The sequence below is a fragment of the Bubalus bubalis genome, chromosome 9, assembly GCF_019923935.1.
Source record: "Bubalus bubalis isolate 160015118507 breed Murrah chromosome 9, NDDB_SH_1, whole genome shotgun sequence".
NCBI lineage: Eukaryota > Metazoa > Chordata > Mammalia > Artiodactyla > Bovidae > Bubalus > Bubalus bubalis.
In genome coordinates this window covers 75,752,369-75,765,322 of record NC_059165.1, presented here as the reverse complement: position 1 = coordinate 75,765,322, position 12,954 = coordinate 75,752,369, and the positions used below count along the sequence as shown (strand labels likewise).

Here is a 12,954-nt window from a genome sequence, read left to right as displayed (position 1 = left end):
TTGGTAGAGCATTACAGAGTAGTTCTCTGAACAGCTGAGGGGGTCGGTGCTGGACTGGGCAAAGTACACCATATAAGTTTGTTGAAAGAGGTCATGCAGAGGACATGGAAGCTGTTGACCTGAGAGCTGGATCCCTTTCTCTGTCCTTGACTGTCTGTTGTGCTATCCCCGTGCTCGCAGCCATTTCAAGGATGCAGACTTGAAAGAACAACATGTTGTTGAGGCCATCTGAATGGTATATGAGAACGAACCCTGGGTAAGGCCCCATATAAACTGTAAAGATTCTGGCAAGTAGGTTTTAAAGCATGGGTTAAACCATTTCACCTGCCTTCACTAATCAAGGTTGTCTTAAAACTTGCATGCCCTCCAAGCAGCATGTCACTTGAACAATAAGATGCTTGCCTGAGTTATTTTCCAAGAACTTGGAGTCAGCTGTGGCTAGTTTCAGCTGAGCAGGCTTAGACTAAAAAGGACCACAAACCCTTCAACTGGGCATGCGTGAAAGTCTTCTACGCCCTTTTGATTTTGGACGGCGGCAAACCCCCTCAGAACGTGCGGATGCCTGGAGCCTAGTTAAACCTGCGCCGGAAAGACAGTGACCGCACTTTTTCTCCAGTCACCTTTCCCCTTTCCTGAGGGCCTCACACCGCAGTGCTTCTCTCCTCTTTAGCCTATAAACACCTTGCCTTCAGGGAGGTTGGGTCAAGATTTGTTCTCCCATTTCTTCCCTTGCCTGTTTTGCGAATGAACCCTGTCTTTGCTGTAAACCTCTGCATCTCAGCGTTTTGGCTTGCGAGATGTCAACCAAGAGGACCATGGTTTAGTCGCTGGTTCAGAGATCGCCTTAGCTTTTGGCTGCACAAAGAAGAACCTGGTAAGTTCCCTTGCTTATGAAAATGACCACCATTGACCAACCTGGAGTGGGCTATGATCTCTACTTGCCCTCCAAGGCAGGATTAGGAGTTTCAGGGGTATTTCTACTGGTGGTGTGACTTTGGTCAAATAGTTTAACCCATGTGAGCTCTGGTTTCTTGGGCAAGGCTGCCTAAAACTGGTTCCAGGTATCACTGTTTGTACATTTTATAGAGGTTGTGATAGAGAAATACCTAGGATACGAGTCATATGTTATATTGCTATTTTAAATCACTCATGATAGCTGTGTAAAGAAAATATTGACATTGCTTGCTAGAGTTGTGTTGTGAATGAGCTGTGGAGGAAATTGGCTGGGATGTTAGACTAGGCACTTGCAGAAAAACTGAGATGAAGGTATACAGTGAACTGCACAAGCAGAAGAATGGTTGGGGTTATCCACAGTAGCAGGGGAAATTTTGGCCCTCTGTGCATAACTAAGGTAATTAAAAATCCTATTCCTGCCTTGTAGTTCAGGTATTTCTTGAGTCCTGGTGGACATCTGTGGAAGGTGTTCTGTTCTTAAAGAGGGGTGGAAAGTGTGTAGTGGCTGCTATACTCTGGCAGCATCACAAAGCCCTTTAATTTTGCTTCCTTACATGAAATATTGGATGAACAACTGCTATTTTTTATGGGGCATTTAGAAACACCAGATGCTCTTCTCAGAATGTATGAATTCATTTGCCCTCACAAGAATTTTATGAGATAGTTATTATTAACTACTCCATTTTGCAGGTGAGAAAACTGATCTGTGAAGAGATTAAATAGCTCATGTGAGGTTACATATTGCACATTTGCTAGAGCTGGAATTCATTCCCAAGCATTATGGTTTGGGTAGGCTGCTTGACCATTCTGTGTTAAGACCACCCTATTTTAGTATATTTAGAAGATTTTAAGAGGTACCAGAAACATTTGGGGACTTGATCAGCATACAGATAAATGGGCCCTGACCTAAAGGAAATATTTTTCCCCAGTATCTGCAGGTGTCCTTGGTTTTCAGGGGATTTTAATGAATATCCAATTTAAGGACCATTGCTTTTGTCTGTGAGTCAAATTGCCTTGAAATGAAACATATTCCTTTCCATAAAATAGTAATGATAATGAAGTTTAGTCAGGACTGGATTGAGAAACTAATGGGAGAACGTGTATGAAAACACTTGGAAAAGCACTGACTTTCAGATTGCCCAGAAACACCTAAGTGGGTAGTTATAATGAAATCCCTGGTCGTCACCTGTAGCTACCTGATAAACGGTATCGTTTGATAAAGAAAGCAGTGCAATTGTGTGACACACAGTGGCTTAGTGAAATGTCACGTTTTACAGTTTATACTTTGTAGTACATTGAATATCACCTAAATTTTTGGGGGCACACTTTCTCCTCAGAGAAGTGCAGGTGGAAATCCTTTTGCAGCCTTCCAAAGAGATCAAAGGAGAGGGCACCTCTGTGGCGTTTGAAGGTGTGCATCACACATTTGTTGCTTTCCTTTAGAAGTGAGCAGAAATCCCCCATGACTTTAAAGTCCAGAGCATTTGTTTTCAGTAATAAAATATGCATTAGTTTTTATTCTCCTGCTGTTATAATATTCAGTCATTATAATCTTACAAAAAGAAATTTTCTTGTATTGACTTTAATGGTTATCTCTCAAACTGCCAGATGGTTCCATCAACAACTTAAGAAATTTATGAAATTAATCCCTTCTAAACTTCACATTTAATTCTGTTTCAGTGGCTTCAAACCACAGCTTTCATTTGAATTCTGAGAAAATTGGAGAATGATTTTCCTCATAAACTCCAAAATGCTGTTTTGCTCGCTTCCTTTGAGCAATGCCTGATATAACTACAAAGGGATAAACAAGTCTGGCACACAATTTTGCATTAGGCTCCAAGAGGTTTCATTTTTCTTCATAATCCTAACGAAACAAACTTTGAGACTAGCAGTGAGTTGGGTGGGGAGAGTGGGACTTTTCTATTAGGTATTATATTTGTTTCTTTGTATTTCAGTTGGATTCATCAACTAAGAATTAAGAAGAGGTTAGGAAAATTCACATTTCCCCAGGGCCAGCCATCCCACCGTGGCTTCATCACAAAAGTCATTTCGGTTTCACCTCAATTAGGTCAAGGAATTGAAGTCTGAACTACAGTGGCCCAAGAGAAATGCTCAGATCTAAGGCAGACTCAGGACCCTTGCCAATCTGACTCCTACAGGTCCTCAGCAGGGAAGGATTTTTCATCATGAATTATTACATGAGTTTTCCTAAAGGGGCTCATTCCTTTTTTTAAAATATATTTTAAATAAATGGCTCATAGTCATCATCAGCTTCTGTGTTTACTTAGGAGAAATATTGCTTCTTATTCTGGACTTGGAGAATATAGACTGAGTTCCATTTTTAACTGTATGACTTATTACCTATGAAACCTTGTCAGGCAGCCTCCCTTCTTTCAACTGTTATACACCATATAATTCAGTGTTTTCTTAAGAATTAAAATCTGTCACAGGCAGAACAAATGTTAATTTTTAACTTGATATCTGGAATCCGAGAATTCTTACTGAAGAGTGGCGAGTTAACTGAGAAATGACTTATGCACGAATTTTGAATGGTACTTCAGTTGATATGTAAACCAAATCAATCACCAGGGCAGAATGGGTAATTGTAGAGCACTGAGTAATTGATCAGTTACTGAAAAGAACTGTCGGTGTGAGGCACAATTGTAAAACCAGTGCTTAGTGGATTGACCATTCATTTACATTGTCTTCCCACTACATTCCCTGCAGTGGCTTTTCTAAACCTTCTCATTCAAGCCCATTCCCTCCTGCCTTTTCCTGAACAGTCACTGCAGTGTTCAATCAATGGGCCTAATGACTGCCATACAAAGCACAGCATCCTGCTTTCATGGATCATTTTTAAGGCCTCTTATCTTCTGTCTCTTCATCAGCTCATCATTTTCTCCTTTTTCAAATAATGTCTTCGTGAAGAAGTCTTTGAACTCTAGATTTACTGTTCCTCCAATCAAATGAATCCCTTCCCTAAATTATTATAAATCACTACTAATATTCTTTTACAAGACTTGACTTAACCTGTTCTCATGATATAGAAATTGACATTTTTGTTGACTAAGTATACTGTTTTACACTTTATATATCTTTGATAGGATCTGGGTCTAAGTTATCTTTTCGTAGTGCACTATCCAAAGAAAGCTGAGCGCCGAGGAACTGATGCTTTTGAACTGTGGTGTTGGAGAAGACTCTTGAGAGTCCCTTGGGCTGCAAGGAGATCAGTCCTGGGTGTTCTTTGGAAGGAATGATGCTAAAGCTGAAACTCCAGTACTTTGGCCACCTCATGCAAAGAGTTGACTCATTGGAAAAGACTGATTCTGGGAGGGATTGGGGGCAGGAGGAGAATGGGACGACAGAGGATGAGATGGCTGGATGGCATCACCGACTCAATGGACATGAATTTGAATGAACTCTGCGAGTTGGTGATGGACAGGGAGGCCTGCTGTGCTGCAATTCATGGGGTCTCAAAGAGTCGGACACGACTGAGTGACAGAACTGAACTGAACTGATCCACATTAAATGCTATGTTTTTGTTTTTTTTTTTACATGATATTATACATGTTTCAATGTCATTCTGCCAAATCTCCCCACCCTCTCCCTCTCCCACAGAGTCCATAAGACTGATCTATACATCAGTGTCTCTTTTTGTTTAAACTATTCTCAACAAGGGACTTGACTTTACATAGTCTATTGTAGGTGTTCATTAAAGTTGATGATTAAATCAAGGGCACTTTGAATCAGTTTTAAAAATCAAAGTTGTAAGTACAGTAATGAGAAAAGCAGAGTTTTTGCTATAGAATATTTGTTTCTTTGCAATTTACTCTCATGTGCAATGCATTAATGTGACCAGGAAGCTGTAACAGGAAATACATATAGTAGGTCTAGTGAACTTTTTTTTACCAAAATGATTCAAAGATACCACGAAATATGAAAGTCCTGATATGGATTGGCTAGGTATTTACCATTTCCAATCTAAGTCCTGTCCTTAACAATGTTCTGGTTCCCCAACTAATCTTAACACTCTATTGTCAGCATTCTTCATGGAAGGAATGCAGAAATTTGGAGAAAGAAGTGAAATTCAACATGACACTTGATTCACTGTCCTCCGCAACATGGGCCTGGATATTTTCTCATTCTATGCTGATTTCCACCTTATTGCTTCTTTTTTTCTGGCCTCAGCTAACTCTGAAGAAAGAAGTAGGACGTATTTTATTATTTATGATATATACATAATCTATATATCAGTTCGGTTCAGTCTAATTTAGCAATGATGAGACAGAATTCAGTAGATAGAATGGGAACTGATTCAGAAGACATCTCTTTTTATTTGAAGGAAGGTGGGCCAGTTATCTGAAAGGAAAAACAATATTTTCCTAATGTAGAATAGTGCCTTAAATGAGTGACCTAAGATTGCCCTATGTCTCTGCCTCTGTTCCCTTCCCTCTTCCTTAACAACATATTGGCCCTACCTGTGAGGAACTTGTGAAACCTATCTCACCACTGTTAAGAGAGTCAACCAAATGACTCCAGTTTGTGAAGAACATCCTTAGGTATGAGTGGCATAACCTTTGCTAAACTACCCATCCCTTCTTTTACCTTTGGTTCTCCATAAAACCCCTAATGGCTGGGAGGATTTGGGGAATGGCTTGTTCAGTCAAAGAACCAGTTTTTCAGTTAACCTGGGTAATTGTCATCTTATCAGTATTTAGTGATAATAATAATTGTATTTATTAAGTAGTAGTTCTTTTTCAGTAATTTATAAAGTAGAGGCTTGTGGCCCATTTCTTTTCATGTCTATCTTGTGTTCCTTCAAACTTGGTTTCTCCATTCTTTATCTTAAACTTAGAAGTAATTTAGCCAGTACAATGAATCTAATTTTCATGTGCAAACCAGTCTGAATTCTGAAACATGAGCTGAGTGATTTAGATTGAAAAGAAAGGAGAATTTTATTTTATTTTTTTAGTGAAAAAACTTCTGCAACTATCACACCCACCAATTGAATGGCTCCCTATTCAGCAGGTTATAAACAAACATTACTTTAACTAGAAGATTACCATGATTTCCAGTTACAAATTGGACTCATAAATTTGCATATTTGTCTTGCGAATATTTTTTTTTTCAGTTTGAATTATGAACAGTTAGCCATTCCTTAAGAGTTTGGTTCTTTGAACAACTGTGTGATACAATTTCCCCTTCCTCTTCAAAGAAATTAAAAAAAAGGCAAAACAGAATTGATTTAATGGTGAGTGACTTGACTCTTTTGTACTAGTAACAAATGAAAGGTTCTGAAAATGTACCTCCTCTATCTTTTGCTTATTTCCCAAAAGATATACCTGACATCTACATATGCTATTGTGTGTTGGCAAAGGTGATTTATGTATAAGCCAGAAGAAAAGCTGTCAGAAATTGCTGTCATAGTGTTCTTGTTCTAAATAGTTGAAGTTGACTGTGTCTCATAAGATCCATAACTGAACATACAACTGTTAATCAAAAGAAAGAATTTACTGGACTCTGATCATCCTGCAGTTAAATAAATAAAAAAAAAATCTCTCTTGTTTTCATGTGTTTATTCAGCTTGTAGTGAAAAAATGGGAAGAGAGATTGCTTGTTAGTACACTGTGCATGAAAAGTCAATTTTTCTTTTGCAGGCAAATGGGAAGTAAATCAGTTTGTGTCACTTTACTTAGAGTGAGAAAACTATTAAAACAACACTGTCAATACCACAGCATACATTCCAGTTCTGTCAATTCTTGATGTCACTTTGGATAATATGTTATTGTAGGGTAGTCCAAAATAAAGTGATGTCTGTACCTCATTGCTTTGCTTTGAATTGTGGAAGATTTGAAAATAGTGGCATGTTGAGTTAGGATACCACATTGTTAAGTATGGTGTATGATAATAAAACTTTGCCCTACTTTAAACTATTAGTTTAAAGCTTATTAACAACAACAATTATTTGCTTTCAGTATTAAGATTATAATTCAAATGTACTTTTGCATTTGTGGTTGTAATTTTACTAGCTATCAATATTTTCCTATAAAGGAGATAATAACCTAGTAATATTAAAAAAAAAAAAAAAAACTGCTTTCAGGTAGATTGTCTCATATTAGGCTTTCTACTTAGCCGATGTGTCTTTGATGGGGGCATTGCTTGAGTTCTAAATACTTCACATGTGTTTAGTGTTGCCAAGAGGCCCTGAACACCACCACTACCCATTTTATGCCTTTTAAGAAATAATTGTCTTTTTCAATCACATTCAAATAAACATTTTTGGTACTCAGTACAACCTGATTCTGATTATGTAGCATGCAGCATTCAAGGGATCAAATCACCAGCAATTCACTTCTCCAAGTTGCTTTCTTAAATCAGCTTTTAAATAGATTTATGTTGCCTGTGGATATAAAGCAGTAGAGTAAAACTAAACCTTCCTGATTTCCAAATCAGCATTTAAAGAGCTATAATTCATATTTAATGAAGAAAAACAGCTAAATAAGCATCCACAAACATTTAACTAGAGACTTCATGCTCATAAAGTTTTTATCCCCTGCTAAAAGCCCCTTTACCGTATCTTTTTATTATACTTTGATACAAAATGCTAAAAGGAAGTTGGATATTGTTAGACTGCTATTAAATTATAAGAGAACAAATATTAGGAATAAATTTCAACTCAGTTAACCAGGACAAGATTGGCAATTTTCCTAACTTGTACTTCAGCATTTAAGTTCTCAAAGAGAGAAAATGTTTTATAGCCAACAGAACTTGAAACAATATTGAGGCCAGATGTCTCTGACCTTTTGTGTAAGAATAAGCACTTTCTATTTCAAGGTTGGACATCCTGTTTATAAATAGGTACATTTGTGGTGAAAACTGACTTTGTTTTACCTGTGAAATTGGGTTTGGCTATTTCCTCTGAAATAAAGATGGGCTATTGAGAGCTGCTGCCTGAAGGCAAAATATAAAATTGATAGCATAGTATATGTGTATTTGGGGGTTTCTTGTTTCTCAAGTATACCTGCTTCAAATCTTTGTCATTGAAAACCATCCTATCTCAAAGTCAACACCAAGATCAGGACTAGCTGAAATGCAAGAATAGTGTTTGAAAACTAGCTGATTCCCTAAGACATTGTTTCCTTGGTTTCAGGCCTTAATTTTGCTTCACATTTTGTCTTATTTTCTAAAGCAGACTAGTATTGAAGAGGAATGATGAGACATATTTAGTGAGTATAAATGATCAAGAATGTTACTTTAAATAGACACAGATTTCAGCACTTATATTTGGCCACTGTTTACAACCACACTAAAGAATGAATGTGCCATGCATTCTTCAAGGCATGACCAATTATTCTGGACAAGTGAAATTGGCACTCTTAGGCCCAAACAAATTCAGTTGCCTAATCGGCTTCAAGCTCAAAAAGAGTCCTACTAATATTATAGGCATTTATTGCACTTTAATGATATCTTACTCCTTGGAAGAAAAGTTATGACCAACCTAGATAGCATATTGAAAAGCAGAGACATTACTTTGCCAACAAAGGTCTGTCTAGTCAAGGCTATGGTTTTTACAGTGGTCATGTATGGATGTGAGAGTTGGACTGTGAAGAATGCTGAGCACCGAAGAATTGATGCTTTTGAACTGTGGTGTTGGAGAAGACTCTTGAGAGTCCCTTGGACTGCAAGGAGATCACCAGTCCATTCTGAAGGAGATGAGCCCTGGGATTTATTTGGAAGGAATGATGCTAAGGCTGAAACTCCAGTACTTTGGCTACCTCATGCGAAGACCTGACTCATTGGAAAAGACTCTGATGCTGGAAGGGATTGGGGACAGGAAGAGAAGGGGACGACAGAGGATAAGATGGCTGGATGGCATCACTGACTCGATGGACGTGAGTCTGAGTGAACTCCAGGAGATGGTGATGGACAGGGAGGCCTGGCGTGCTGCGATTCATGGGGTCGCAAAGAGTCGGACACGACTGAGTGACTGAACTGAACTGAACTGAATGATATCTCCAACTCTCTTTAACGTAGTCATCACATGTGGAAGTTTGTAAGTTTAGTTGTTTTGAAGAACAAGACAATTAAGTTTTGTTTTTTTTTTTAATTTCAATCTTATAAAATGTATTTGCCTTTCCAGAAAGGACAGCAGGACCATATCAGACTTCTCTTTTCCTTCCTTTCTGTGGCATAGTTTTGATCAGTGCCCCAAGACTAGATGATCCTGAAGAAATCTCTATAGACTTGGAAATAAAATTTAAACTGACCTCTGACTCAAAGTCTCGTGCAAAGCAAAGATGACTTTAAACTTCTTATGCATTGAATGGAGTATTGTATTGATCTCTGCAATGAAATATAAATGGAACCCAATGGACTGCTATTTTAATGCAGCAGAGAAAATTCAATGAATTGTCCAATTCTCTCAGGCCCTTTAGAAAACTACCCAGTGCATGGTTTTAATGGAGAAATGGCACAAGGAAATTGAGTACAGGGTCTCCCAGTACTCATCCATTAAGTCCTTGACATCTGAATCACTATGGTAAATTATATAGGCCCTTAATAAAAGACTGGAGTGGCATCTGATATTCAAACCATAGGTTATAGGTGCAGAACAACTCATTCTGCCTCTGAAGGACATCTGCATCCAGTATACCTGCCTCAAATCTTTGTCACTGAAAAACATCCTATCTCAAACTCAAAACCAAGATCAGGACAAGCTGAGATGAAAGAATACAGTGTTTGAAAACTAGCTGATTCCTTAATATATTGTTTCCTTTGTTTCAGGCCTCAGTTTTTCCCAGTGACCTATTGATTGGCTTATGAAGATACTCAAATCTCTTAAGTGTCAGAATATTCCATACGGATTATTCTCATACTCTGTCACTGTTGAAAACATACATAGCAAACTTGAAAGGACAGTTAGCTTTGGGGAGTCACCTCTGGAGTGTCAGGTTAGTATATGTGGGCTTGTGTTAGTTGCTCAGCCACATCTGACTCTGCAACCCCATGGACTGCAGCCTGCCAGGCTCCTCTGTCCATGGGGTTCTCCAGACAAGAATACTGGAGTGGGTAGTCATTCCTTCTCCAGGGGATCTTCCTGACCCAGATATAGAACCCCAGTCTCCTGCATTGCAGGCATCTGAGCCATCAGGAAAGCCCCATATGTGGACTTACTTTCTATCTACATTACAGTACTCATCAACTTGGACGGACCATTCAGAGGAATGGAATGAGTACAATTCTGACCATCTAACACAAGAGTGCATTAATTTGGTTTAGCATCACTATGATATAGCATTTTAAAAACAGCTAAGATACTATACAATTAATTAAATAATGGATGTGTGTCTGGGGATTTGATGCTGCTCCAGTAATATGCTACAAATGCCTTGAACCTAATTATGAAAACTGTATATGTTTATTATAGAAATTTGGAATCTGTGGGAAAAGTACTAATTGAAAACTATTACAGACTATATATCAAAAATATATATGATATAATTTATATATTTTAAATTCTTATTTTCCTTCCATTTTTACATTTTAGATGTTAATGAGCATTGCTGCACTACTATTTTTGTTTTTATCACATTCTGTTTTGATATAACTTATTTAACCAATTATATAGATTTAGATTGTTTCTAATTTTATAGCATAATAAATAACATTGTAATATGAATAACTCTATAGAAATTTTTGTGCAATCTCTATTGCTTCTTTAGGATGATTTTAGGAAGAGTAGAAGTATTCTAACAATTTAATAGCTCATTAAAACGATTCTTATATATATTGCCAAGTTGCCTTCCATTAGAGGTCATACCAATTTTCATTCTCACAAATGTATCATGAGAATTTGTGTCCCCATACTGTAGCCTACATTAAGAATTCTTATCTTAAAAAAAAAAAAAATACTGACCAATTAATAGGCAGTCAGTGCTATTTCCCTATAAAATTTTCACATTGATTATTTAATATGTTGAATGATTTTCACGTGCTTATCAGCAGTGCACACACCTTATTTGGTGTGCTGTCTGCTTCTGTCATCTGCTCAGTAAAAGTGAAACTGTTAGTCACTCTGTCATATCGGACTCTTGGCGACTGCATGGGCTGTAGTCTGCCAGGCTCCTCTGTCCATGGAATTCTCCAGGCAAGAATACTGGATTGGGTAGCCATTCCCTCCTCCAGGGGATCTTCCTGACCCACGGATTGAACCCAGGTCTCCTGCACTGCAGTCAGATTCTTTACCATCTGAGCCATCAGGAAAGCCCATCATCTGCCGATGTCTTTTTCAAAGATATTTGCTTTATTTATATTGATTTGAAGATCTCTTTATATGTGAGTAATATCAACACATATTTATTGTGTGATTCACAATAAACTGTGGAAAATTCTGAAAGAGATGGGAATACCAGACCACCTGACCTGCCTCTCGAGAAACCTATATGCAGGTCAGGAAGCAACAGGTAGAATTGGACATAGAACAACAGACTGGTTCCAAATAGGAAAAGGAGTACGTCAAGGCTGATATTGTCACCCTGCTTATTTAACTTATATGCAGAGTACATCATGAGAATGCTGGGCCGGAAGAAGCACAATCTGGAATCAAGATGGCCGGGAGAAATATCAGTAACCTCAGATATGCAGATGACACCATCCTTATGGCAGAAAGTGAAGAGGAACTAAAAAGCCTCTTGATGAAAGTGAAAGAGGAGAGTGAAACATTTGTCTTAAAGCTCAACATTCAGAAAACGAAGATCATGGCATCTGGTCCCATCACTTCATGGGAAATAGATGGGGAAACAGTGGAAACAGTGTCAGACTTTATTTTTTGGGCTCCAAAATCACTGCAGATGGTGACTGTAGCCATGAAATTAAAAGACCCTTACTCCTTGGAAGGAAAGTTATGACCAACCTAGATAGCATATTGAAAAGCAGAGACATTACTTTGCCATCAAAAGTCTGTTTAGTCAAGGCTATGGTTTTTCCAGTGGTCATCTATGGATGTGAGAGTTGGACTGTGAAGAATGCTGAGCACCGAAGAATTGATGCTTTTGAAGTGTGGTGTTTGAGAAGACTCTTGAGAGTCCCTTGGACTGCAAGGAGATCCAACCAGTCCATCCTAAAGGAGATCAGTCCTGGGTGTTCTTTCGAAGGACTGATGCTGAATCTGAAACTCCAGTACTTTGGCCACCTCATGCGAAGAGTTGACTCATTGGAAGAGACCCTGATGCTGGGAGGGATTGGGGGCAGGAGGAGAAGGGGATGACAGAGGATGAGATGCCTGGATGGCATCACCGACTCGATGGACATGAGTTTGGGTAAACTCCGGGAGTTAGTAATGGACAGGGAGGCCTGGCGTGCTGCGATTCATGGGGTCGCAGACACGACTGAGTGACTGAACTGACTGAATATCAACACATTCTTTTGTCATATATGTTAAATTATCAGTTTGTGGTTTGGAAAGTGTCATTTCTCAGAAGGTTTTTTTTTTTTTTTTTCCTGTATTTTACCTAGGGTAATCTTGAAATGGGTGGGCACCATGACTCAGCATTTGTTAAAAGAAGCCAAGTTAAGTGCTGGATATAGGGGTGAAGAGAGGTGGTTGGAGACCAGAGTTGACATTTGTATAGTCGAACTCATGTAACGGAGGCAAAGAACTTACTGGATATTCTTCTGTAACCACTTGAAACCATATAGAACTTTCTCCCACAAACAGTATGGTGGTAGGACATATTAATAGGTGATTGATAGTTCAGGTAAGGTGAGTGAACTATGTGATTAAGGTGGTGGTTAGAGAGGTACATTAACTTTTAAGGTCATTACACTTTCATGTGATACCTTTCAGTTGAAATTTACTAGTAACCTCTTAAAAATGGGTGATCTTTTAAATGTCTTTTTAAAGAGAGAGTTACTCAAGCCCACCCAATGGAGCTTGAGTAAGTATGTGGCCTGTACATATTAACTTTTTGGATTCCATATCCTGGGATAACAGCATTAAAA

General features: G+C 38.3%; 1 long non-coding RNA gene across 5 annotated transcripts in view; it reads left to right on the top strand.

Annotated features, from left to right (window-relative positions):
• LOC123335099 overlaps positions 1–12,954 on the top strand; it is a 459,666-nt gene that overhangs the window by 388,520 nt on the left and 58,192 nt on the right. Inside the window, exon 1 of one of the 5 annotated variants that reach the window (XR_006553435.2) lies at positions 334–874. The exons of the other annotated variants lie outside the window; for them this stretch is intronic. This is a non-coding gene — a long non-coding RNA (uncharacterized LOC123335099). Of the gene's footprint in view, positions 1–333; positions 875–12,954 lie in introns of those variants that run through there. 5 annotated transcript variants of the gene reach the window in all.